Source organism: Neophocaena asiaeorientalis, unplaced genomic scaffold (assembly GCF_003031525.2).
Source record: "Neophocaena asiaeorientalis asiaeorientalis breed wild unplaced genomic scaffold, Neophocaena_asiaeorientalis_V1.1 scaffold134, whole genome shotgun sequence".
NCBI lineage: Eukaryota > Metazoa > Chordata > Mammalia > Artiodactyla > Phocoenidae > Neophocaena > Neophocaena asiaeorientalis.
Genome location: NW_020185339.1, coordinates 15,618,238 through 15,635,585, shown reverse-complemented (window position 1 = coordinate 15,635,585; position 17,348 = coordinate 15,618,238).

The window sequence follows — 17,348 nt, the reverse complement described above, 5'->3', positions numbered from 1 at the left end:
CTGGGAAAACATTAAATACACCAACATTCGAATTATAGGGGTCCCAGAGGAAGAAGAGAAAAAAAAAGTGACTGACAAAATACTTGAAGAGATTATAGTTGAAAACTTCCCTAATATGGGAAAGGAAATAGTCAATAAAGTCCAGGAAGCACAGAGAGTCCCACACAGGATAAATCCAAGGAGAAACACATGAAGAAACATATTAATCAAACTATCAAAAATTAAATACAAAGAAAAAATATTAAAAGCAGCAAGGGAAAAACAACAAATAACATATAAGGGAATCCCCATAAGGGTAACAGCTGATCTTTCAGCAGAAACTCTGCAAGCCAGAAGGGAGTGGCAGGACATATTTAAAGTGATGAAAGGGAAAACCACAACCAAGAGTACTCTACCCAGCAAGAATCTCATTCAGATTTGATGGAGAAATTAGAACCTTTAAAGACAAGCAAAAGCTAAGAGAATTCAGCACCACCAAACCAGCTTCACAACAAATGCTAACGGAACTTTAGCAAAAGACCTACAATAACAAACCCAAAACAACTAAGAAAATGGTAAAAGGAACATACATAGAGATAATTACCTTAAACGTAAATGGATTAAATGCTCCAACCAAAAGACACAGCCTGGCTGAATGGATACAAAAACAAGACCTGTATATATGCTGTCTACTAGAGACCCACTTCAGACCTAGGGACACATACGGACTGAAAGTGAGGGGATGGAAAAAGATATCCTATGCTAATGGAAATCAAATAAAGCTGGAGTGGCAATTGTCATATCAGACAAAATAGATTTTAAAATAAAGACTATTACAAGAGACAAACAAGGCGCTACATAATGATCAAGGGATCAATCCAAGAAGAAGATATAACAATTGTAAATATTTATGCACCCAACATAGGAGCACCTCAATACATAAGGTAAATGCTAACAGCCGTAACACAGGAAATCGACAGTAATATCAAGAAAAAAAAGGGAGAAGACTCAAATCAATAGAATTAGAAATGAAAAAGGAGAAGTAACAACTGACACTGCAGAAATACAAAGGTTCATGAGAGACTGATACAAACAACTATATGCCAATAAAATGGACAACCTGGAAGACATGGACAAAATCTGAGAAAAGAACAACCTACCAAGACTGAACCAGAAAGAAACATTAAATGGAAATAAAAACAAAAATAAACATATGGGACCTAATGAAACTTAAAAGCTTCTGCACAGCAAAGGAAACCATAAACAAGGTTAAAAGATAACCTCAGAACGGGAGAAAATACTTGCAAATGAAGCAACTGACAAAGGATTAATATCCAAAATTTACAAGCAGCTCATGCAGCTCAATATCAAAAGAAACAAAAAACCCAATCCAAAAATGGGCAGAAGACCTAAATAGACATTTCTCCAATGAAGATATACAGATTGCCAACGAACACATGAAAGAATGCTCAACATCACTAATCATTAGAGAAAAGCAAATCAAAACTACAAGGAGTGGGCTTCCCCGGTGGCACAGTGGTTGAGAGTCCGCCTGCCGATGCAGGGGACATGGGATCGTGCCCCGGTCCGGGAAGATCCCACGTGCCGAGGAGCGGCTGGGCCCGTGGGCCATGGACGCTGAGCCTGCGCGTCTGGAGCCTGTGCTCCGCAACGGGAGAGGCCACAGCAGTGAGAGGCCCGCGTACCGCAACAACAACAACAAAAAACAAAAAACTACAAGGATGTATCACCTCACACCGGTCAGAATGGCCGTCATCAAAGAATCTACAAACAATAAATGCTGGAGAGGGTGTGGAGAAAAGGGAACCCTCTTGCACTGTTGGTGGGAATGTAAATTGATACAGCCACTATGGAGAACAGTATGGAGCTTCCTTAAAAAACTAAAAATAGAACTACCATACGACCCAGCAATCCCACTACTGGGCATATATCTTGAGAAAACCATAATTCAAAAAGAGTCATGTGCCACAGTGCTCACTGCAGCTCTATTTACAATAGCCAGGACATGGAAGCAACCTGAGTGTCCACTGAAAGATGAATGGATAAAGAAGATGTGGCACATATATACAATGGAATATTACTCAGCCATAAAAAGAAACGAAATTGAGTTATTTGTAGTGAGGTGGATGGACCTAGAGTCTGTCATACAGAGTAAAGCAGTCAGCAAGAGAAAAACAAATACCATATGCTAACATGTATATATGGAGTCTTAAAAAAGAAAATGGTTTTGAAGAACCAGGACAGGAATAAAGGGGCAGGACAGGAATAAAGATGCAGACATAGGGAATGGACTCGAGGACACAGGGAGGGGGAAGGGTGAGCTGGGACGAAGTGAGAGAGTGGCATGGACACATATACACTACCAAATGTAAAACAGATAGCTGGTGGGAAGCAGCCGCATAGCACAGGGAGATCAGCTCGGTGCTTTCTGTCCACCTAGAGGGGTGGGATAGGGAGGGTGGGAGGGAGATGCAAGAGGGATGAGATATCAGGATATATGCATATGTATAGCTGATTCACTTTGTTAGAAAGCAGAAACTAACACACCACTGTAAGGCAATTATACTTCAATAAAGATGTTAAAAAAATTGGTAAAATAGCAACAGAACCCCCCCCCCCAAAATTATCGTAAGGGACCATGGGAAATAAGCTTCACATATGAGGTCCACAGGAGGGATTCTAATGTGCTGCTCCCAAATCCTCACTGCCCTAAGCCTTTTGAACATGTATAATCTACTGATTTTTAAGGTAGTGCTATTCAATATAAATTTAATGCAAGCTACACATGCAAGACCATATATATTTTCTTTTGTTCCAGTAGCCACATTAAGAAAGTGAAAAAGAAACTGATGAAATAAATTAAGAAAAATTTATAACATATTTTATTCAACCCAATATATCCAAGTACTATTATCATGTAATCAATATAAAATATTACCCATGAGAATTTTACATTTTTTCCACATACTTAGTGAAATCTGCTGTGTATTCACACTTACAACACATCTCAGTTTGGAGAAGCTCCATTTCAAGTGTTCACTAGCCATGTGCGGCTACCATATTGCATATCACATGTCTAATGTACTCTATGTTATAACAACTATGAAAAGAACTTCCACTAGGTTGCAACGTTTTGTCGTGTGACTAATTCTTCTTCTGATCCTCCCCTGCATGTCTTATCCTGTTAAATGACACCTCATCCTCAGTCCAAACACCTGGGTGCTTCTTCAGTCCCATATCCAACTGCCCACCAATTGCCCCACATGCTAAACTGCCTTTTTACAACCATATCATGTCTTGCCCTAACTTTTGTACTAGTCTTAGTGTTCCCTTTGCATTAATCTTCTCTATTCTCATCTCATACTCCTTTGATCCATCTTTCTGACTTTTGCTTTAAAAAAAGGCTGATTATCCCTCTCCCAGTTCTTTCAATCCCTGTAGCATTGCCATCAGGATCTTCATGAAGTGACCCGCAGCCTGCTTCTCCAGCCCTGTCTCACCACTCCTGCTGGTAAAGCTCCAGCCGTACAGAGACAAGGAGCATCAGAACACGCCAGTCTACCCTGAAATCCACACCTTTGCTCCCTGTACCACTCTTGCCTGCAATGCTGTGGACTCTTATTAGTTTAACTGTTAATCTCTTCTACTGGGCTGGGAACTCTTTAAGGAAGAGATGGGTCTTGTTTGTCTTTGACTCTGTACATGTCACTGGAACACGGAAGGCATGTATGAATGGATGAATGAATATTAAAATTCAAGAAACTTTAGCTTGAGATGTGACTTCATTTTCTAGTTGGATAACCTCAGAGAAATCACTTAACCTCTCCTCACCTATAAAATCTGAATTGTAATACTTGCCCTACAAACTGCACATGCTTGTAAAATAGCTATATAAATCATCATACATAAATCTATATGAAAGTTGTAAAATATTTATAATATATAATTTATATATACTTATGTATAAAACATGAGTGTGTGTGTGTGTGTGTGTGTATATATGTGTATATATATATATATATATATATATCTCCATCTCCAGGCAAATCTCTCAAGCCATTCCCCTTCTCCCTCTTGTTCCAAAAAAAGGCTGAGATTTGTCAAAAACAAGTTAATCAACACCAGTTATAAGAAGCATTAATCATCTGGAACCCTTATCTGTTACAGACAATTTTCTTCGGGTCAGGAGAGTTCCCAATATAATTCTCAGCTGTGAACTGTGAATTATAAGTCAATAAGAAGTTTTCAGATACAGAATGTAGTCTACGTGAAAAATATTAATTGAAGCAGGAGGTAGGGATAGCTTTAAATCCATGCCAAAGACTGAAGAAGTTTAGTATTGAGCCTTTGTAAAATCGTTCATTCAACGACACACGTGGTCTTGTGACAAGCACGTTCTAGATACCATTCGAGATATAAATGAGACAGAAGTCAGGGGTATCTGCCTTGAAGAGCTTAAGCTCATGACCCAAATAAATGAATCATGAAATAGTTCTCAGCAGTATATGTGCTGTACTTATCCGAAGTGAAGAAAATACGATTGGGGTTCCAGGTCGTTTAGGCAGGCTTCATGGAAGAAGCAAGCTTTGGAAGAGAGCATGCAGTTTGGATTTGTGGTAAGAAAAAGAAAAAATCTACACGCTGCATCAAAACTGCAATATGCACAAAAATTAGTTCAAAATGGATTAAAGGCTTGAATGTAATGCCTGAAACCATAAAATCCCTAGAAGAAAACATCGGCAGTAACCTCACTGACATCGGTTTTAGTGATCTTTTGTGATCTGAATCCCAGACAAGGGAAACAAAAGCAAAAATAAACAGATGTGACCACATCAGACTAAAAAGTTTCTATGCAGCAAAGGAAACCATTTTTCAAAATGAAAAAGACAACCTACTGAATGGGAGAAGATATTTGCAAATGATATATCCCAAAAGGGGTTAATTCCCAAAATATATAAAGAACTCATACAACTCAACAACAACAAAAACCCAATTAAAACATGAGCAGAGGATCTGAATAGACATTTTTCCAAAGAAGATGTACTGATAGTCAAAAGGCACATGAAAGGATGTTCAACATCGCAATCATCGGGGAAATTCAAATCAAAACCACAATGAGCTATCACCTCACACCTGTTAAAATGGCTATTATTGAAAAGACAAGGAATAAATGTTGGAGAGGATCTGGAGAAAAATCTGTGCACTGTCGGTGGGAACATGTTGGAACATGGTGGAACATGTCCACTGTTGGTGGGAACATAAATTGGTGCTGCCACCATGGAAAAGAGTATGGTGATCCCTCAAAAAATTAAAAAGAGAATTACCATATGGCCCAGCTGTTCCACCTCTGAGTATTTATCTAAAAACATGAAAACACTAATTTGAAAAATTATGCACCCTGTACACCCCTATGCTCATTGCAGCATTATTTACAATAGCCAAGATATGAAAATAACCTTAGTGCCCATGGATGGATGAATGAATAAAGAGGATATGGTATATATACAAGACAGAATACTACTCAGCCATAAAAAAAGAATGAAATCCTGTCATTTGCAACAACGTGGATGGGCCTTGAGGGTACTATGCTAAGTGAAATAAGTCAGATGAAGAAGAACAAATACCATAGGATTTCCCTCATATGAAGAATCTAAAAAAATAAAACAAAAACAATAACGAACACACAAAATAAAACAAAACAAACCCATAGATACAGAGATCAGATTAGTGGCTACCAGAGGGAAAGGGGGCAGGGGGTGGGCAAAATGGGTGAAGGGAGTTAAACTGTATGGTGAGGGATGGTAAGCAGGCTTGTGCTGGTCATCACTTCGCAGTGTATACAGATTTCAAATTAGAATTCTGTACACCTGAACCTTCTATAATTAAAAAAATGCAATATGGTGGAGCCAATGTATACAGATTTAACTTACATGATTTCAGCAACTTTGAGTTCCCTCTCTCTCTCTCCCTCCCTCCCTCCCTCTCTCTCATTCCATACGAGTTCTCAGTTCTTGCTTGATTCTCATCAGGTGAGCATTTCGCCACACTGAAGATGATTCTGTATCTGAACATAACCCAGCCCCTATATTTTGGCCAGCTATTCTATCTGCACAACCCAAGAAATACAAGGATCGCTCAGGGGTAGTTTATGAGATTTTTGCCTCACTTTCTAACTTTATTTTTTTTAATTAAAAATTTTTTTGCCTTATAAGGAAAATAATCTATTTTTACTTAGTGAGATTTGCCTATTTTCCTTCTTTTTTTTTAAATTAAATTTTATTGGCGTATAGCTGATTTACAATCTTGTGTTAGTTTTTGCTGTACAGCAAAGTGAATCAGGTATATGTATACATATAGTCACTCTTTTTTTAGATTCTATTCCCATATAGGTCATTCCGGAGTATTGAGCAGAGTTCCCTGTGCTATACGGTGGGTTCTTACTAGTTACCTATTGTATGTATAGTAGTGTGTATATGTCAATCCCAATCTCCCAATTTTATCTCTTCCCCCCACTTTCCCCCTTGGTAACCTTTTAGAACTACCTCCACATGCTCAACTGCAGGGCAACTGCTACTAAATTTGCACTTTTCTAAACCAACTCTGATAATGTCATTCCTCACAGCAAGGGGTCTCTTCAAGCAACATGCTTTCAGTTGTTTGTATCTGTGGCCCTAGATGACAGACAAGGGCACAAACTAGTAGAAACATTAGGTTTGTGCAAATCCTGTGATTTATGTTTAGGCCCGATAGGAGAAAGCAACAAATGGACACACCAGATTTTTCTTTCATAAAAAAAGAAAACATAGTCCAAATATTTAATCAGAAATAAAATAGGGGAAAGTTTACTTTCAAGTTCTTACGGAATTTAAAAGAATATATCCAGTTTTCAAAAGGTAGTTAGATCCATCAACTTCCGCCTTTCCCAACATATAGATCTCTGAATGGTTTTTAACGATCGGCTATATGATTAAGCCTGGAATTCTACAATGCCCCCAGAATGCCCTTGCTCACTCACTCTTCCATATTTTTGGTTGTGAGTTCCAGCTGTCAGTAAGAGTGCTCTTTACTGGCATCTTTTAAAACCCTCCTTTTGGCTTCATGTCTCATGTTTTATTGCAGAACTGATGGTAAAACTAGTCCCCAGTACAAAAGGTCTTCTGCAGATCCTCCTCTGAACTTGAGGAGGGAATCACAGGAGCTTAACTGATGAAAAGGGAGTCATAAGGTGAGGAAATATTTCGCATAAGCATAAGCTAAAGGTAGTGCACCAACCTGTAAGACCCACTGCTTACAGGAAGCACCACAAACCAGTGAGCTGATGAAAATGCAAAGCTGTAAGGCGACAGCCAAATCTAAGGGGCATCTTCTAAGCAGGAAATTAGAGACCCACTGATATAATTCATGGCATATCACCGTTTTGGAGTAAATTCACACCCTGTCCTTTGTCTCCCTCCCTCCCTCTGTTTTCCATTATCAGTCTCTCAGCAGGGTTTGGACAGAACTGGAAACAAGTGTGTGTCACAAATCAGCGCACGCTCCCATGTCATAATCCCACCCTTGTACATCAGACACAGATTCCACGTTGCTGCTGCACTTAAAGTCAATTCCCTGTCATTACAGCTGTAATTTCTCACCTATTTCAGGAGTTTATTTTGTGCAAACCTTTAGAAAGCCTCACTCATTTGAGGAGGTTCAGATGAAACAAGAATGTGAGTAGACAGCTAAGTGGGCGCTTTCTGCACCGGCACCGCAGTCTCACCCTCATTCCACCCCTTCCACTGCTCAGATGATGTCAGCGGGGGCTAAACTTGTTGAGAGACAAAAGACAAGGCCATCTCTCACCGTTATTTGGAAATCTCATCTAGCAAAGGATTTACGATCTGCTCGTTTCAGAGGAGATTAAAAACTCCAAAGATTGAATAAAACATGTCTGGTGATGCATGAAAATGAGATGAGTTTCAAAGAAGACCCAGGGCTGAGACAGTCAGAAATGCCATATGGCCATGCTAATGTGGACAGGGTTTTTCTGGGACCACGAGGCACCACAGCTGAGAGGTATTTGAAGAGTGGCCAGTGCCCAGAGCACCACAGAGGCAGTCAGAACAGCATAGTGGTTAAGAGTTGCAGGCTCTGGAACCAGTCTGCCTGGGTTTGAATAAGAGCTTGGGCTAGGGCCAGTTATTAAATAGCCCCATGCCTCAGTGCCCCTAGTTATTCACAGGATTGTTATAAGGGTTAAACGAGTTAAGGCTTATACCTAGAAGTCCCTAGAACAGTGACATACAGTAAATGCTATACAAGTGTCTATAAAACCAGCAGTAGCCTAACTCACAAGGTTTCAGAGATGGTAAAAGGAGTGACTGTGAATCAAGTCTTCAGGGTAAGTGCTTGGTACCTCATAGGTGCTGGAGTGTTAGCCACTGCTACTATGAATGCTTTTATTAGAATGATGACAGTAATTAGTAGAAGTACTAGTATTCCCTAACATGGTAACATCCCAAGAGAATCAGGTCTTCAGCTTATCAGTCAAAGGCTGATGTCTCAACTCAGGTTATCAAACTGGCAACTCAAGGGTCACACATGAACTACAGGTACATCCGTTTTGCCTGAACCGTGCTTACGAATGTTCTGATTGAGTTGTACACTTCAGAAATTTCTGAAGTTCAATGAAAATTATGGATTTGTGGCTTCTCTCGGAAAATCTAGAGGTCATCCCACACTGGGTCTGCATTCCGGGTGACTGTCACCAGGGGCTGAGCAGTGGCCGCCTCCTCAGGTATTTGGGGTGCACGTTACGCAGTGCACCCCAGTCCCCCCCGGGTTGCCTTCACTCACCGTGTTATCTGGCTGGCCCCTGTGTGCATTGGTGTCTGCTGCCTCGGCCACTCCCGAGTCTGTTCTAGGTCTCCTTGGGTGACATGCCCTCAGACAGAATGTGGGCCTTTACCCCATCTGAGAATCTAATGAAAGTTAGGGAAACTCTCCCCAATAAAATACACATAAATTCACGTGCTCACAGCATATGATAATTCCAGGGGGTTCATGGACCCCCAAAATCCACTCATGGGAAAACTCCCAGCTTTAAGGGTTTACTCATGGACAAGAAAATTCCATTAACCCTCACGCTTCCTTAGATGACTACTGTGTGTTGCAAGGAGGAAAAAATGATTAAAATAAGGTAAGTTATGCAATGCATAAATGGGAGGGCTACGCTTAGGAAGACTAAATGCTTTGAATCGATGATAAATTTAGTGGTTGATTTGGTTTCAGTCAAATTTGACATCTTTAAAATAAATCATCCTATGAGCTTGCTATCTCATTTCACCTCCTAAACACTTCTCAATTCCATCATCTTTTCTCCGTGTCTCGTCTCCTCACTGCCAGGGTCACTGCTAGTCCAAAGGGTACAGTGGCGAGCATTATAAAAAGGCTCAAGACATTTGACTGCCATCTGCTGGGGGAAAAGTGCCATACTAACTATGTACATATATTCACCATGTCTAAGATGAGAACGGCACTCCCTAGACATGGAGTCCTGGAGTTCCATACAGTTGCACAAGAGTTTCCAGCATGATCTGAGTTGTAAGCCTCCCTGACTTGGGCTGACTATTACTACAGAAGGCTGTCTGTTACCCAGGTGGGGCCGCAAAGAGCAGTGCTGATGAGCTGTGTTGTTCTGAGGTTTTGCTCTTTTCTTTTTCTCTCTCTCTCTTTTTTTTTTTTTTTTTTGGCAGAGCTGTGCAGCATGTGGGATCTTAGTTCCCCGACCAGGGATGGAACCCGCACCCCCAGTATTGGAAGTGCAGAGTCTTAACCACTGGACTGCCAGGGAAGTCCTGTTCTGAGTTTTGAAAAAAACATTATTTCGAACTACTCTTGGACTTCCTGAAAAGATGCAAAAATAGAACAGAGAGTTTCCACAAATGAATCCCTTACCCAGACTCCCCCAAAGAGTTTCGGTTTTATAGCCATACAAATCAGGGTGTCAATTATGATTCTGACAAGATTTGGGCAGATGGGCTTAGTGCCAGCGCATAGTAAATGCCCAATATGTAGACTGTTTAGCACAGTGCTTGACATACAGAAACATTAATTGTTGATATTGGTGGTGATATTACCTGTTATTATTTCTGTGGTCTAATGTTCCCCCCCACCCACAGTTTTCTAGCATACTGTCATTCCAGTTTTCTAGGTGTAAAATCGTAAGTAATCACTACTAATGAGATGCTTCCATATCCCAGGAGGTAGATGATGGTGACCAATTCTTGGATGACCACACTCGGCATCCCAATGGCCAGGAAACACCCAGAAGCTAAGGGCAGATCCAGCTCCAGGCTGAGGGTAAGACTAACAGGGACCTTCTACTTTTCTATCTTATCTGAGAGTTGACACCTCTCCAGAGCACGTAGTCTTACTGGTTGTTACTGTCGTCATTGTTGTTTTAATTTCATAAAGGAAATGGCAACTCTTTTAAAAATAAGACAGAGACACTTTTCAGTCCCACCTCTAAACCATCTGTACCTATCCAAGTCATAAGGACCACTGGGCTCCCAGTACAGTGAGGGGTGTTAGGTTCTCAACAGGAGGAATGAGGAGCATAGAAAACCTTGGTTTCTAGAAAAGGCTCTGACACCTGGGGGTGAAGGAGGGGGCAGGCACATGCAAAGACGAGCCTTGCTCTTAGAAGGGAGGACACTCCTCAAGTCACTCCCAAACTGCTTTCACAGCAGGCAATCGAAGCTTTTCCTTTATAGCATCTGTTTACACAAATGCTGACCAGGCGGCCAACTCTTCCCCTCTGCTCTCAGCAACAGTATGCAGGACAAAGAACACCTGTTCTAGAAACGGACTGATTAACCGGAGGCTGGCATACACAGCACAGGCTTGGGGCCACATGTGGGGAGCAGATCCTGCCGCCTTGTCAGCATTTGGATCCAACTCCTTCTCTTGGCTCTAGTCCACGTTCACCACTAATGGGATTGATCCATGGGCATAAATCTGAAAGACCTTGACAGGCACATGGGAGGTTATTCTATCCAAAACTGCTACTGTGTGCTGTTACTAGTCTAAAAGCAAATGTTTCGAGCGCTGGGTAAGATACTGGAGGTACAAAATGCACCTGATGATCCTTGTCTTTAGGGAGTTTCTTAGGAGTTACTGAAAATGACAGAATGGAATGGAAATGCTGTTTAATGAACATCTTTTCTGAAATGTAATTTACATTTGCAGGATCACTTTAAACAAGTAACAATAATTCAACAGGATACATGTTACATTGGTATTATCAACAGAGGGTTGCAGAAGCAAAAAGGAGGGAACAAGTTGGTGAGGTGAATGGATAAGTGAGGGAGTAAGACAACTGGGGGAAAGTTTCCCAGAGGATGTGGAATTGGAGCTGGATCTTGAAGGATAAGTAGGAGTTCGTCCATGTGGGACGCAGGTAGAAGAAGCAGTAAGCAACCTGGGGCAGATGGGAACTAAGTTTGAAAGAAATTAAAGAACTAAGTGAAGGGGTGAAGACAAATCCAAATTACAATTCAGCTAATAAATATAGGGGAAGCTAATGATAAGCAGAGTTACTGTTATCTCAAAACCCCATTTTATTAAGAGGACAGCACACCACAATACCTCCCACTGTGGGGCTCCTTACAAATTTAGGTTACTTCCATGCCTCAGGAATGGTCCCTTGCCCCAGGGGGTGTACAGAAATACAAGTCAATCCATTCAACTTTCTAAATATACAAAAGACTCTAACTCTGCATGCTCCTTGTCATTTTCAAAGATTTCTTTTCTGAGTAAAGCACAGTACTAATGTAAACATTATTATGGGTGGGGCAACAGGAAAGAAATTCTACAAGTTCTTGATTCTCAACAGTCATAAAGATCAGACGCCAAAAGAACGTAAGTTAGGAAAAGGCAGAATACACATGAAAGAGAAATTTTAAAAAGTGATTATAGAAATGTAGATCTAAGAGGGATGTTAGACAGCCTACCCTAAAAGAACATGGCAGATGCTAAAAAACAACTTGTTGAATGAATGATTAAATGAACGATTATTCTACTTCAGTGGTTTACAGACTGTGCCTTTCGGAGGTGGCTTGGGTTCTGTAAACCCCAAAGTCATTGCTGTACAACAGTGAAGGTTTATGCCGCTTTGTAGGCATGTTTGACCTGGCGCCTGACGTACAACAGGTGCTTCATAAATATTTGATAGTGGATGAAGGAAGGAAGAAGCAAATTTAATGAACACAAGGATGGAACTGTTTGAATGTTACCAATCAGGAAGTAAGAGAGCAAACTCTAAAGGGAAGATAAAGACTGCCTTTCATTCTCTACTCACCTACCTCAAACTTCACCTTTGCCGTATCTTACTTTCCTTGGATCAAGAGAAGCATAAACACGACCCTTTTCTCACTTCAGAGGGATGTGGGAAGGGTAAATATGCTAATATGTGCAAAGCTTCTGGAGTTTGTTGAAGAGGGCCACTACAGGTACTTATCTCATTATTGTAAGCTTCTTGTGAAAATACAGCTGTCACACCCTTAAGCAAACCATTTTTGATGATGTCTCAAATATCTTCAAGTAGAACAGGGAATGAGCTATGTGGCAATGGGGAAAACTTGTCAACAAAACAAACCCACCTGGAAACAAAACAAAACAAACCCACCTGGTCCTCAGCCTTGTCCTCAGCCTTGGACTCACTCAGGGCGCCCTTCTGGGGCAATCACGAATTGAAGACCTTACTTTAGGTTGTGCGGTTGCACTGTCAGCCTGCACTGAGCTAAGTCGGCAGGGCGGGGTGGGGGGTGAAAGGAATGCATCTTTCTCTGTCCGCTGAGAGCCCTGACTTTGAACTAAATTCCAGGAGAGGAGGTGTAAAGAAGGTGAAAAGCAATGGGTCTGAAGGTATTTTAAGTGGGTTATTCTCTTTGTAGCAAGTACTGACCCTTTTAAAACTACATGTCTCATGTCAACATTGCAGACAAACTGCTTTAATCAGCAAATGCAAATTAAGACCCCTTCAGTATAGGCAAGCGGAATAAGAATAATAGCTTATTGATCTTCTCATTATTGATCGGCACCAAACATCTAGATTCATCTGGATCCTAGAACTCGAAAAAGGTCTTCAATGTATAGCATTAAACAGAGAAAAGATCACAAGCAATAGTTCCTACAATATTTAAAATAACCAGAGATAGAAAAGGAGCTTGAAAAAGAATGAAACACATCGATAATGGGACTTGTGCCATCAGATATGCAGGTTATGTCACATCTGTGTCAAAATTCTTCTGTTACTCATCATAGCATCAACATGCACCTGGACTTGAATATGCACTGGAAGGAATCCACACATCAAAAATACTACCAGGAGGGAGAAAAGGTAATTAAGATCACAATTATTGCAAATGATTTAGAAAGGAAATTTTATTTGTCTACAACATCATGTTCTTTATATATGAGGCTGTCTGATGTTTTTAAAACATAAATATCTATTGAATAGTCAAGGTTGTACTTGGACCTGCGCCATATTTTCGACTGCGCATTGATGCTTTTCCATTGAGTAGCTCCTTGAGCTACCGTCTTTAATTATACAACGCACATTTTATTTTGTGAATAGTAAATATATACACAAGGTAAGAAAGCCAAACGATCTAATTGAGAACACAGTAAAAGAGTAAGTCCTTCCCCAAGTCCTTTCTGCAGAAGCAGCTACTGGTGAAAGCATCTCTTTTGCCACTTTCCTGTTTGCCCATTTCTAGTCCCCTCTAACCTTGAAAGAACCTAATTATAGGAATGAGATCACGAGGCAATTTAAACTAACTCCTAATTTATGCTCTCCTGAATGCACACCATGCCTTGCCTAATCTAGTCTCTTCTTAGATGAACAGAAGAATGAAGAATTAAGTAGTTAAAAAATAACTAGCTCTTTACCCCCAGCAGCCCCTGTAGCAATGCAGCCAAGATAACATATGAAGAGAGAATCAGCCAGCCTGCACACAACGGAGAATGACGCAGAACCTATCCTCCTGCCTCGATGATTCACTGAGACTCTCCCTGCCTGCCCCCCGACCTCCATATTTTTTCCTTTAAAAAATGTCATGGCTGAGCAGAATCTTTGGAGTTGGTCTCAGGACACGAGTCCACCTTCTCCCCAGATTGCCGCCTTTCCTGATTAAAGCGACTTTCCTTTCTACTGACACTTTCCTCTCAAATTATTGTCTTTTGAGTGGTGAGCAGCCAAACCTGAGTTTGATAACACTGTTACCAGTTTATGGAATACTTCTGGAAAGACATACAGGGCATGTATAAACATAAATAGATACATGTGCTTTAGGCTGCCCATAAGAAGGCTTCTCCAACTCCTGCCTTCACTGCTTTCTTCCTCCTCTGGATTCCTCCTATTATCCATAATGCAGTGCCCCAGAGTTTAGCACACAATTAACCTCAAATTGTTTCATAAGTATTAACTTTGTCTCCTTGAGGGCAATGGCTGTTACACACATCAGAGTGTTAGACACACAGTAGATGTTCAATAAATACCTGCTGATTAATTAAACCTTAAATTAACTTCATGCTAGCTTAAATGGTATATCTCCTGTAAACCTTTAAGAGAACTCATCCACACAGCTGCTACATGGTTACTTTTGCAATAGCTATCTACTTAATTGGTAATCAATCTCTTTTTAGAACCCCACCTGTACAAGTACTTGAAAAAATTATTACTATGGATGCTGACATTATAGTGAATGCAGTCATTCAAAATCTAAATCTCAAGACATTCAAGTGTCACAGAGCTGGTCCCGTAACACAAATTCCAACTCCACTTTGAGAAGTCTGGGTCGTAAATGATGGGAGAAAGGGAGTACAGATTCCTCCAGCAGTACCCCAACAAGGGTATTATTTCTGCCATTTCTACCTATTTACACCAGGCTATATATACTCAGTCAGGCTACATTTTAAATGCTGGCTCTATTATATTCAAGATATTCCATTAAAAGGAGACCACCAGGCTCATTTAGTTTACTCTTTATGAATCTCAGCTAGTCTTCCAGGGCAAGACTAAATGCTTCTTTTCACTGTGATTCAATGTTTGCACCTAATAATGCTCTAGAATTACGCTTCCTCCCCTAATTTGGGATCTCTTAGGCTAAATTCACTTCTTTTGTTCTCTTGACAGTTTCTAATCGCAGTTTAAATACCTAGAGTTCTGCTTTCAGGGTAGTAATTTTTGATCCTATTTTTAATGACAGCAAAAGTTATATGAAGGAGTTTATGTATATGGCTTGCTCTGTGCATTTTACAAGCCCAAAGAAAATTACATTTCAGAGAAGGTACATATGCAATTACTAGGAAATGAGTTACAACAAAGTGGCCATAAGAGGCAGTGTAACAAAGACAAACTCAATTAAAAGTCACCGAACACAGCAAAAAAATAGACATAATACAATGCACGTTAACACCTTATTCAGAAGTTAAATACTGAGTGGGTGGTAGAAAAAGGAAGTTTCTTTCACGTAGAAGCTAATGAATCATTCTATTTAACAAGAGGTGGACTAAGAAAGGGTGAGGGTCTCTTTTGTGATCAATAGGAAGTGGCAGTTAGAATTCAAGGAAGAAAACAACTCCCAGTAACCTTGTGAAAAATTATTTCAGACAAATCTTGTTAACTTCAGGGGTTTTTTTGGTTTTTTTTTTTGCGGTACGCGGGCCTCTCACTGCTGTGGCCTCTCCCGTTGCAGAGCACAGGCTCCGGACGCGCAGGCTCAGCGGCCATGGCTCACGGGCCCCACCGCTCCGCGGCATGTGGGATCTTCCCAGACCGGGGCACGAACCCGTGTCCCCTGCATCGGCAGGCGGACTCTCAACCACTGCGCCACCAGGGAAGCCCTCAATCAATTTTAAAGAAACATTACGAGATGAATGAAGTGTAAGTGAGCATAGGCATACACCTATACCCTCACTCTAGTTACATAAATATTTATTGTGCTGTAAACTGAGCTCGTGAGAGATGGAGATCCTAACTGGAACCTCTAGGGAGTAGACAATTACATAGCAGTGTGGTGACTTCTAGGGGGAAGGAGGTAGAAGGACCTGAAGCTCAGGGGCAGGAGACCTAATAGACTGGAGCCAGTGGTGGGGACGGAGAGGGGAGGAGGAAGGGAGAAAGAGAGTAACAGGTGCGGTTTCTGGACTTGAGCAAAGATACGGAACCTAAACAGAGGTTGGCCTTCCTGGAGTGTGAATGCAATTCAGTTAGGCTTAAGCTTGCCAGCTGTGTGTGTGTGTGTGTGTGTGTGTGTGTGTGTGTGTAGCGGGGAGAGTGGAGCGGAGGTGAAAGAGGTATAGTGGATTTCTAAAGCCTTGCCAAAGAATCTGAACTTGATCCTGAAAGTCATGAACTTCAGGAAGATTTTAAGCCAGAGCTGTAGCATGATCATATTTGTATTAAAAATACCATCAGGTAGAATGGCTTCCCTGGTGGCACAGTGGTTGAGAGTCCGCCTGCCAATGTAGGGGACGTGGGTTCAAGCCCTGGTCTTGGAAGATCCCACATGCCACAGAGCAACTAAGCCCGTGCGCCACAACTACTGAGCCTGTGCTCTAGAGCCTGCAAGCCACAACTCCTGAGCCCGTGCACCACAACTACTGAGCCTGTGCTCTAGATCCTGCGAGCCACAACTACTGAGTCCGTGCGCCACAACTACTGAGCCTGTGCTCTAGAGCCTACGAGCCACAACTACTGAAGCCCACGCACCTAGAGCCAGTGCTCTGCAACAAGAGAAGCCACTGCAGTGAGAAGCCCGTGCACTGCAACGAAGAGTGGCCCCTGCTCGCCGCAACTAGAGAAAGCCCGTGCGCAGCAACGAAGACCCAACTCAATCAAAATTTAAAAAAAAAAAAAAAAAAAGACCATCAGGCGGCACCAGTGTGAAGGATGGCTGGGAGGAGGCAAAGGAAGCGGAGGCTGAGGCATTAATCCCTGTGGCAGGTGATGAGGACCTGAAGAACAGCAGGGCCCATGTGGGGTAGAAACAAAGTGGAGACTCAAGGAGTATCAGTGGTAGGGGATCAAAAGGACACTGATGGATGTGAGGAGAGAGGAAGAAAGAAGAGCCTGGGATGACACCCAGATTTCTGGCCCAAATGATCGTTGGAGGGTGGAGCCACTCATGGGATAGGAGATAAACCAGGAGAAGCATCTCAAACATCACTACACATATGTAAATGAAGAGCATCAACTTCAAAGAAAAGCCATGCACTGGGTGATATTCTGCCTATCAGATATTGAAAATGATTACAAATCTATGATAAAATCATGTTGGGGGAGAAGGGAATGAGGAGTTATT